This window comes from Mirounga leonina, unplaced genomic scaffold (assembly GCF_011800145.1).
Source record: "Mirounga leonina isolate KUSES-001 unplaced genomic scaffold, KU_Mleo_1.0 Mir_53, whole genome shotgun sequence".
In the NCBI taxonomy this organism is placed as follows: Eukaryota; Metazoa; Chordata; class Mammalia; order Carnivora; family Phocidae; genus Mirounga; species Mirounga leonina.
Window position 1 is genome coordinate 58,465,689 of NW_023270807.1, and position 12,200 is coordinate 58,477,888.

A 12,200-nucleotide genomic window follows, 5' to 3' on the forward strand; every position below is an offset into this window, starting at 1 on the left:
GATATTGTATAGGTTCTTCTGATAAATTTACCACTAAGGATATTTATCATTTCTTGAACATATCCTGTTCTCAATGAAGTCATGTATTTGTTACTAGCAGTAAAAAAACGCTTAGTTCATTCAGTTAAAAAGGGAATGAAATCACTTCTAGAAGTAACATAGTATTTTTGATATATGTACCTTTTTATAGTTATACACCGATATTTTTTTGATACTTACGTATAAATGCCATGCAAATTCATAATTTTCTACCTAATTGGTTTAATATTAACACATGAGTCCTTCAGATAATTATCATTTGCGTTTGGCGGAAAATTTGTATTGGAACAATGTGTACACATAGCATTTGTAGCTGAATGGTAGATCATGGTAAAATTTTTATTTGAAGTTTAGAATTTTCCCCCAAAATTGAGAATTTGGAGTATGAAGTTCATAAATTTTTAGCTCTCCAGCTTTTTCCATATCTGTGAAGATAAAACAACCTTTTCATTTTTGAACATCTTTGCATCGGTTACATATTTTTTTATAGTGACCAATATAAACCATCCTGTTTTATATGTCTTCAGATAAACAAGTTCAAGGACTACAGTTTAAATAATTCAATGGCTGGAGAACTCTACAGCCTGCCCACAGGCAGACAGAAAAATAAATACTCCAAAGTATACAAAAAGCCTTTCTTCCTGTCTGCAGGTATATCTGCTCCTTCTTAATCAAATTAATGAAAGTTCCCAGGAAGGATAAAATCAAAACTTAAGGATAAATGTCCTGAGACCATTCTGAGGCAATTGTGTAGGCATCAATCAAGCTGAATTAAGTCTACTGTAGTTTCCAGGGGACCTTAAGTAGAGACTATTGAGTTACCTCAAATTCGTATTAGGAATTTCAGATATTACTAATTTTCTGAGCCCAAATCTTCTGAGATTACATTCAAAAGCAAATACTGAAACATCTGAATTCTTTCCCAGCTTAAAAGTACATTTGCAGATAGAGGCATGTGGTTTGGCTATGCACTCATCTAATTTTCAAAATATTTATTTAACTCTCAGTTTGATAAACCATCAAAAAAATAATAATATAACATCTGTATAATTATTGTAACCCGTACTAATTTTACACAGAATAAATACTTCCATGTCATTCTTTTTGAGAATATAACATTAACTCGTGTGCCATTTTTTAGTGTCATTAAATTCTAGAGTATTACTGTTATATTTTATTATTAGTTATTAAATGAATGGACTTGAAAGTGATTCTATTTCAGCATCTTATTCAATGATGTGAAAACAGTCTCATACAGTTTCAAAAGTTAAGTATAATATCTTCATTTATGGACAAATGCTCATATATTCTACTAAATAATAAACAATGTTAGATATCCTATATTAAGTAAGAAATAATATTAGATATTTTGGTAAATAATACACAATATGAAACATATCATTTGCAGATTGTCTCTGAAATATTTTGTTCAATTCTCAGTATTAAAATAATCTTGTATAAATATTGCTAAATTTAAAAACCACACACTAAAAACTCAAGTTAAAAGAAAATTTCTTGAATAGAGTCCATTTAACTTCTAAACTGAACCTCCAAAGCTAAATAACTTTATAAAATTAAAATCTACTTTACTTCAATAAAAAAATACACTCTGATATGGTATTGAACTCTTATTACCATGAAAGAAGTTCATGACGTGCAAATGCAGACAAAATGGCCAAGTTTCAACTGCAGAACTTAATTACCTTCCTAATTTAAGTGGCATTATGATCTTTGTTATCAATTCAAAATAAATATAGTATTTTGATTTTTAACCTATGATGAGGACTGCATCTTATGTCGTATAGAGATCACTGATGAACTTATTAACATTATTATTGATGTCAAAATAAATGTGGCATCTTCTTTATCTCTATGTATATTTTTGTCTTTATTCTCCATAATGATTACAGAAAAAAGACAAATTACATTAAAAAAATTCTCAGATATGTGTTTCATTCTCACTGAAAATCATGAAGTTCTAAAATAATACCATGCCAACAAAATTTTATAATAAATTAAGTACTGATCATAATTGTTGGAATTTATGTTTTCTAAAATTAAATTTAAAAGCAGATTGTTATTGTGATGGCTTTTAAAAATTTCCCTTCACCCTTATTGCATAAGAAAAATTACCTAACAAAGCCTTAACAAATGTTCTAAGTTTTTTTTTTTTTTTTTAACCAGTATTGAGAGATATGTGGTCTTATTTGTCTTGGTATGGTTTTATAAGCTATGGTTTTTTACGAACAGTTGCATTATTGTTTATAGCATAATGACATAATCAGCATGCTTATCTGAATTAGTGGAGAACTCTTACTTGACAGTAAAGATGAGCCTGAGGTTCGGCATTCTGGACATGGAATGGCCTTATCCCGGATATCCTAACCATAGCTCTTGGCTGACAGAGAAGTAGGAAGAAATCTTGTACGTGACAAACTTGCACTTAATCATATTTGTCCCTGAACCTTTTCCCTCTCTCTTTCTATTATATTTTCCTTTGATCTAGATATATTAGTACAGAGATAGCATTTAGTCATATAAAGAGTCTGGTTAGGAAATCCACCCTTTATACTCAGAAGGAGAGGTATTTTTCACCTTGCTTCAAATATTTCCTTTATTAAACAACAGATAAACTGATGCAGTAGACACTCTTTAAAAATGAGTCAATTTAAATGCCCATAATGTTAGAGCTGTTTTTTTGGTTTTTTGGGTTTTTTTTGCTTTTAACAAGACCAGAGCTATTTTGAAATTCAGCATGTAAATCTTGGTCTACAGTTCTTTGTAGTTTGGTATAGAGGTGCATAACTGAGGACCAGACTTAAAAGAAGCGCATAATGCTGTACATATTTCCCTCCAACAGGATTGATGGAACCTTAGTAATAATTCACTAAGCTTATACTAATATTGCATATTTTATTCTGAGATTGACATTTTAAAATTAAATACAAATAAACTGGAGAAGAAAAGTAATATTATACCAGTTTTTTTTTTTTTTTTTAGTAAGAATACTATTACACAGAATTTTCTTAGGCTACTTAAATGAGCAAGTGAATATGATCAAATATAAGAAAAGAGGAAAAGAAGGCAAGTGATATTGACTAACCTGGCTTTCTTAGTAAAGATAAATCAAAGAATATTCAATGTGTTAAGTACATAACATTAGTTTTTCCAGGTTAAAAAGAATATAGGAGTTTCTTGTATTTTGTGGGGTTGAATTACTTTGCATAATTTTTTAGAATATTAGAGTATCATCTATTGTATTACTGGATTAGAGAGCAGGAGATGGTCTACCTAGAATCTGCTCGAGGGTTTATTAATACAGTGACCACCAGGACTGTTTTGACATACATTTTGAGACTAACATGGTCGGCGGTCACAAGATGACAAGGCTATTGTCTTACTGAAAGTTCTACTTATAGAAATATTCTGTATTTCTCTTGGTACTCAGAGGTAAAGATGTTCTCAACATAGTGTTTTTGATGGTTTAACTGAGTATAGCAAACCATGTCCAAAGTGCTTGCATCAACAGCTTTGATCTAGGCTCCCGACTAGCGTGCGATAGCTTTTATATTCTTGTCACAGTGATGGGTGACATTTAATGTACAGTGAAGAGCAACAATGAATTATTACACACTTGGAAATGGATAACTGTTTTGGTGGGATGTTCAATGTTAAACTAATATGCTGTCCAAAAGACTGTTGTCACACTGAAATGAAATGCCAACTTTGTTGTGTGCTTTTGCCACCAATTCCCCACCTCTTACTAGAAAACCATTTCAGTTTTACCTTTACATAATTTTAGATATATGTTACTTTTATTTTTTAGTCATTTTTTTACTTAAGTAAATTACAGGAAACCCTATCTGTTATTACTCCTTCCATTTAGCAATTTTCCTAGAATTTAATGAAAATTTGGTTGGAAATATTATTTTGCTAGTGTGCCTTTCACACATATGAAAGTGATTATCAAAATTGATTATATTAACAAATACCTCAATTATGGACCTAAAAGTCACCATTGATTGAAACTAAATGCACTTTCAAACTACATTTCCTTAGGAAATGTGGTTACTTCTACATTAATAGTTTTTTTCCACAAGTTTTACTTGGTAAATCTGTTAAAAAATAATTTACCTCTTTATTTGTAGTGGTTCCACTGATGTTCATGGTTGTAAAATAGGCATGGAGTCACTAACCCAGAAAAAAAAATTCCATTTGTATAATTAATAGAACCAAACTAAGTGAAAGTAAGTTGAATTGGTGATTTCTTTTTAGCTTATGGAGAATATTGTATCTAGATAATTGAGACAGTGGAGAGTTTGACTAAAATTATCTGTGTAGGATAAAGGACAGAATCTCAATCATGTTAAGAAAAAAATAAACATATTTTCCACCTCTCAATTTTATAATTATGCTAGACATTTACAAGAATAAAAAATTTGGAAATAATTGAGTAAGAAAAAACAATTTAAAATTAAAGTGCTTTTTTTTTGGTAGTCTGTAATCAAATGCTTGTTCACATTTTCTTTTAAAGATGAATTGATTGTGCTTGAATACCTTTTAGAAGTTTTGATCTCTTCCAAAAGTATTTTTTGACATAATTTTTTTTGATTGTTAGGGCAAAAGTAAATACAACAATAGCAGAAGTTTGATAGCCCATTTTTATTTTTCAGACCCTGTGGATAAATTATTTGCCTCCTTGTCTTTCCTCGCCTCCATCGCCAAATTGAATTCAAAGACTTCTAGAGGCGAAAAAAGCTGCCTCTCTGTCTAGTCATTGCAAGTGTGTCCACTCAATAAATATCTTGGCCAATGAACTTCTGAGAACTATAATATGTTTCAATTTGGGAGTTCCACAGTGTCTAGCTCAGTAAATCACAGTTACTAATTTTAATAAATTACAGCATATAGAGTCACGTTAAGAAACTCGAGAATGCTAAAATCTTGAAGATGAATGTTTATTAACTTTTATATTTGCTACCAAAAACGACACCACTGTTTTTAGTGAATCCTTTATGGAATATGTAATTCCGCTTTACACACACACACACACACACACACACGTCCTGATGAGAAGCGGTATTCTTGTAAAAAATTACTTTTTTTCTTTGGAAGATTTGGAAAAGCAGTGTGGTGTCATCAAGCAGTTGCCACCACGTCTCATATACTTCTTATTAGCTAATTCAGATTGAAAAGACAAGAACGATACTGTGAATGGCTGTTTCTCTTGCTCTGTTTTTTTCTTTCCTTTTTTTAGGGTTTTCTTTTTAACCATAAGAAAGAAATTCTTTGAGATGACTCTTAAGAATCAACAAGATAAAGAGAACCAAGCATTTTTTATCAAGTGATACACTTATTCTTCCCTATTTTGCAGTCTCTAGATGGCTACTTCTCCCATAGCAGCAGAGTACTGTGAATTCTTTGTAAGAAGCCATCTTCCCAACTTGTTTTTTATGTGTTAATTCTCAAAACAAAACTGTGCTTCTCTATTTCTACAGTCCCCAGAAAAATAGTCCCCTCAGACTTTGGGGGGCTCAGTCACCTAAGAAAATTCTTTACAATCTGAAACCAGGGTTTATATATATATGTGTATATATACATACATATATATAAACATAAACACATATAGAAACATATGTGTGTGTGTACATATATGTCTTTGTACAATGATTGAGGGCATTCTGCTCAAAAAAAGGCAGTTGTCTTGAAACTTGTAGAGAAATAGGTCAATTTTTTTTAGTAAAATATTTTTAATAGTAAAAATTTAATAGTAAGCTTGACACCTAAATTAATAACTTTTTTTTTTAACCTAGATAAAGCTGTTCTTTTGCTGTAGATTCTTTGGTGTAAGAGTTCTGTCAGATGGACATTTTCCTATGTAGTTTTGTACTGGGTTGGTGGGTTATGTGAAAGAAATCATTGAAAGATAGAAGGAAGGAAACTAATACAAATTGCATGTCAACAGTGGCCAGATTTTATCTGAGAACCATGGAGACATTAATTTATTAGCTTCTTTTTTCAGTAACTGTGTGTTTTTACATTTTGATGTAAGGAATGAATAGGTATACGTAACCACACCCCCTTACTCCTAGCAAATGAGGTTAGAAATATTTTCCCTTTGTTTAATGCTAGCATTCTACTTTTTAAATTCTAATTTATTATAGGGAGGAAGTTTCTTTAAAGAAAACAGATTTAGAAGAAAACAGGAAAGAAATCTGAATCACTTTGTTCTTCTGACTATCATGTTAAATTCACCTTTCATGTTTCCTTCTAAGATTTTAGGAAAAACAAGAGCTTGGCTACCTTTTTAATTAATATTTTTTTAAAAAATCCCATATAAAATATTTGTACTACATGTTAGCAGTATGTTGTTTTATAATAATTTGAAAGAATCACTTCAGTTAGCTGCACTTAAGAAATGTGTCTTTCTCTTTAGATTTGCAAATAAGAAAGCTTAAAAAATATTTCCAATCACTTAGGCACCTAAACAGAACACATTAGCAAGCCACACATGAGCAGATTTGCTTCATAAACATATAAACCTATTTGCTTTCTAAGCCAGTTCTCTAGGAATGCTCACTTTCTTCCCCCGAAAATTACTAGCTGCATATAGTCAAAGAATTGCACCACATTATGAGCTTTTCTAGAGACTCAAATGTTATTGATATTTTTTTTGATTTTTTCATAATTCATGGGTGTGGGAAAAATGTCATTAATATTAAATGACAATGTATGGATGTAATTTTTAGTAGTACTTTATGACTTATTTCTTCATGTTATGTAAAATAATGCACTCTATCCAAATAATTAATGAGTAGGAGGTATAGTGTCATCAACCAGTGTAACTTCATTCATTAGAGCATGTCACAGCACCTTAATTGCTATAATTTTTTACATTCCATTACATAATTACATCCTTCAAGTTAAATTGTTTTCATATCAATCCTGTTGGGTATATATACATATATATATTTTTTAGGAAAAATATCATCTGTCTCTCAAATTGCTATAGGAATTTCAATATGATATTTAAATACTAAGTGCTTGATATCTATCTTGTATATAAATAGAACTAGCAAAATGACAACACAAACTATTCTATTGATTTTCAACACCTGTAATTTTGAATATTGCTAGTTAACTCTTACATAAAGAGGAACACTATTAAAGTGTGAAGTTATCTCTGTTAGAGATACTTTTAGAGTTTTGTATGGAAGCCTAGAAATTAACCTGACAAACTTTATGACAAAAGCCTTATTAATGAAGTAATTATACACATCTGCATTTAAAACTATAGTAATTGTTTCTTTTTAGTCCAATGTACATTGGTTTGAAACATAATTTTAGTTTCAATGCCTTATAAAATATGTAGAAGGTAATCCTCTCTGCCCCTCCCCAGCCTGGATATAACTTAGTTTCCTGCTATTCTTTATGAAACATGTTTAACCTTTAATTAATTATTTAAAAATATTTCCCATTTTTATGTGCCCCTGTCTGATTACTCCTAAAATGATAAAATGAGGGGAATGAATTTACAATAGATTTTCCTATTAAGTTAATGGACTTAATATTTGAAGCAAAGGTGAAATTATAGGTTTGAATGTTACTGGCATGATAAACATTATAAACAGAATAGGGCTACAACTGTCATCTAAGTTGGTTCAGAATATGCACCTGAATATTATTTTAACATAATAAAATTAGGTAAGTGTTTCCCTGCTCTCCTTACTATTACTGGTACTGAGAAAGGGGTTGCTGGGAGGTGTGTTTGAATATGAGTTTAGCAATTCACCAGACTGACTGAAGATATGTTTTGGAATGGTATTACTAAAGTGAGATTACCAAAAAAAAAAAGAAAGAAAGAAAGAAAAGAAAATAGTGAAAATTTTGTTTTTGAAGGAGATACAAAATCAATATTCACATTCAGGTAAATGTATGTTGGTTTCAAATTTTTCATATCACTACCATTTTCAACTAAAGCTTCAAATTTTCTCAATCATGAAGATGTTAAAAATTATACTTAAAATATTCCTCCTGCCCCAAATTTTAAAACATTCGTGTTGATGTTTCTTAATTCAGATATTTGAGTTGAAAACAAAAACGGTGAATGCTTTCCAAACATACTTCAGTTGTTTTAGATACTAAACTGCATATGAAGTACATACACTTAATTTTTAAATATTTTATTGGTATATTTGATTCAATAGAGTATAATTTCAGAAGATATTTAGTTGGAAGAAAAGAAAGCTCAAAAGTCACTAAACCTCATGAAACTTATTAAAATTAATTTTATAGTTAAAAGTTCAGTGAGTAAAAAAAACCTTATGTGCCTTGCATGTTCATGGTAGCTGGTTTGGTATTTTTTTATAATCCAGATATTTGCATATTAGCTATCAATTTAAACATCCAAGTGATGTTAGAAATTCAGATGCTACCTTTCCAATGCTAGCTTCAGGTTCTTATTGATAACGTCATTTACTTATTGAGCATCCATTTTTCTAAAAGCATAGTCTGTTTCATTTTCCAGTATTAGAAACCACATAACCACCTGACTGACCTAAGGACAGTCTGCCTTGAGCTTTTTAATACTGGACTTACTGCTCTAAAATGCTTAGCAAGTGTGTTGCCAACTAAACACTTGCTTCTGATATCGAAGTCTAAGAAAGAATTCTTTTAAATGTAAAGTATGTTCCAACCAATTTAAAAATAAACTGTTTTTAATGTTTGGTTCTTCACTTGCAAACAAACAGCTATATTGGTAAGAAATTATTGATAGGACAAACCTATGCTTTCTTATGCAATGTTGCTATGTGGGACATTTTCCTTATTATTCCCAATTTAAAGCCACTCTTAATTTAATCTGGACAATTAGTTGTTTAAAACACTGTATTAGTCGCTATTTAATGAGATTATATAAAATCTACTGCATAGTTTAAAAAATAGATTCCAGCTTTAAATACATAATTATGTATTTTTATTTTATCTTTGTAAAATTAAATCCTAATTTTATGGCAACAAAAATAATGCCTTTCCTTCAGGAGTCTTAAAATGATCAGTAGATGATTATAATAAGGACTTTTTTATTCCATAACAATAAACACAATCCTGGGTAGTTTAAAATTTGAATAAGTTACAGTATACCATTATGACTTAATGTTATTTAAAAAACCACTTAGGATAAAAATAGGTCATATGGATCTGAAATCAACCTATTGTTGAAGTTAATTTCCTATGTCAAATATAAATTTTAAATGGGAATTAAGAGGAAGTCTTACATTTTGAAAACACTTATATTATTTCTAGTTATACATCTGTAGCTGATAGTAATGTTTAGTTTTCCTCAAGATTATATTTTTAATGAAAATTGATCACAATTTAAATTTGCCATTAATAAATTTACAAATCTGTGGAACTGATCATTGCTACCATCTCATTAAACCCTTTCAACCCATTTAGATCTATTAAATAATATGTTCAATAGCATATTATTGTAGCATTCATATACAGATAATCCTTGTATTTCATTCTGTGTAAATCTGGTGACCTTCTGGTACTAAAGCTACCAATTAAACAATGCTAAGGTTAATTAATGAGCAACATATGGCATGAAAATTTAATATAAATGGTGTATATTGTTCAGTAATGTGATGGTAATGGCTTAATGACTGCTATAGCAAGGAGAGAATCTGATTTGCAGCAATCGACAATTTTTGTGGTATAAATATTACCAATATAACAAGTATCAAGCTACCAATGGAGTCTTACTGAATCTGGAGTTGGAAAGATAGGTGCAAAATGGGCTCTTAGAGCATATCAGCTGGCTCCAGAATACTGCTAATATATAACATGTTCAAATGAAAGGATAAGCATATATCATAAAAGTGAATAGCAGGTAGCCCAATGGATGTGCTTATACAGATATGCAGGATGTATCAGAAAAATATGTGGAAGGTAATGGCAAGGTTCTGGAGCCTTAAAGCAAAATTACAGAGTTGGATTTTTATTAATACAATTAGAATCTTTGAGGTAATTCTAAACTTAAAGTAAATACCAAATAATCCTTTCACTCGTGAAAATAATTTGATATCTAAACAATTAGCATGACTTTTTTGAAGTTAACTGCATATTAAAATTTCTAGGGAAAAGAAAATATACACTAAGAAAAACTTAAGCTAAGTGACAATCTCATGGAATGAGTCCTTGTGGATTCTAGTATTTTCTGAATTACTGAGATGTTATCATTAAATTTGAAGTCTTCAACTCTTTACATGGGAAGTTTTTAACTATGAAATGGTTTTCCTTGCTTGTAATTTTTAATAAAAAATTTTAATGAAAGGAATAAAGGAATAAAATTTTCCAAGATCATTCAGTAATAATATTTTATACATGAGTTAATGTCCCCTGAAAGTTCAGTAATAGTTTCAGAGCCTACGTCAGTAGGAATAGGTTCACATGTAGGTAACAGGAAACCTGACTAAATAGTTATTAAATACATAGGAGGTTTACTGTTCTCATGGAGGCTAAAGGTAGGCAGGGCAAGACTGAAACCACGGCTGAAAGGTGATGTTAAGGAACTTGGCACCTTCTATCTGTGTGCTACACTGTTCCTAGACTGAGGCTTTTATCCTCAACACTGCAAAATGGTCACTGCAATGCCAGGCATCCTATCCGTGTCTCAGGCAGGAAGAAGGTAGAAAGGAAAAGCAAAAGACAAAAGACAATGCCCTTTACTTCGGAAAGGAACGTTTCTTCTTATCTACATCTTACTGGCTCGAATTATTTTATTTCCTAGCAGAAAAAGAGGATGCAGATATGTTTCTTTTATCTGGGTATACTGCTGGCTCAGTTCTTTTGTAAGTAAGAGCGATGTTATCACGTATGAATTAGCTGTGCCTGCCACAGGGTTTATTAAATTGTGAAGTAATGTTTAGCCACGCATGAAATTCTCTCAAAGTTCTTATTTCAAATGTACATTTCTGAAGCTTTCTTTCTCCCTTTTCTTCATCTGTTATCAGGGTGCCTGTTTCTGAGTAGCCTGACTATTTCCTTCCTGTTAGTTATTTTCAACTGGCATTCTCTTTAAAACAAGTTAAAGATGCTTGTTTAAAAACGTATGAAAAGTAAGTGTAGATATTTCATATGTTAGCGGTCTTTTGTACTTTCTTTCTGGCCAGTTTTGCACAGCCACCATTTCTAGAATATTGACTATATTCTTGAGACATGAATTTACCAAATTAGTTTTGTGCAGGAAGCATGAATTGTTATTCTAGTATCATCAAATTTTCAATCCCATAGAAAACATTTCTGGTTTATTTCTGATGTGGAATATCCAGTACAACAATGTTTTCCCTAATTTTTATAAAGCAATGAAGAAGTTGGTGCAAAAAATTGTTAAATGTAGTAGGCTCCGTAATACTTATATAAGATAAATGTATGATAGCATATCATAGGGCAGTATTTACAAAACATCAGATGCTAAACTGTTTCTAGGGGGAAAAAATGAACCCAAGAGAGTTCTATGATTAAAGAAAGTCAGGAGAACTATGTACTAGATCCTCCTCTTAAAGATTCACTATTAGCAGATTAAAGGCTCTGAAAAGTCTTACAGTAAAGAAATTTGGGTGTTTGTTTAACTCAGCATTTTCTACACATTTTTTGGCCATGGGACATTTTTTCCTCTTTATTTAAAAATAAAATAGTGAATGTGAAAAATTGTTAACTCCGTTATGGAATTTCAAAAATTAACCTTCATTTAAAAATGCCTGGTCTCAGGACAACTCATTATTACTTATTTGTGAATTTGGTTATAAAATCAAGATTTACAATTGTCAGAAAGACGTTGAATATTTTAAAAGTCCCCTGCATTTATTGAAAGTTTTAAGAAAATTAGATATTTGGAAAAAGCAAAAAGACCTTATTTTGGAATAATGATAAACCTAGCAATAAAGCTTTTTTCATACTGACAAGTTATGATTTGAGAGCAAGCACATGGCTTCAATAAATTCCAGTTTTATTAGTAATTTTACCTTATTTGTTAAAGGAAGAAGTATTTTATAAAATGGTCGATACTTTATCTTGTATTTATTGTAAGGATGAAATTAGTTATCTATTCTTCTATAAATGATCAGCACTCTAGGTAGAGTTTAAACTTATAATATTTT

General features: G+C 30.5%; 1 protein-coding gene across 1 annotated transcript in view; it reads left to right on the forward strand.

Moving 5' to 3' along the window:
* The window catches only part of GRIK2 (glutamate ionotropic receptor kainate type subunit 2), a 668,139-nt gene that overhangs the window by 495,977 nt on the left and 159,962 nt on the right, over nt 1-12,200 (forward strand). The window lies entirely within an intron of this gene.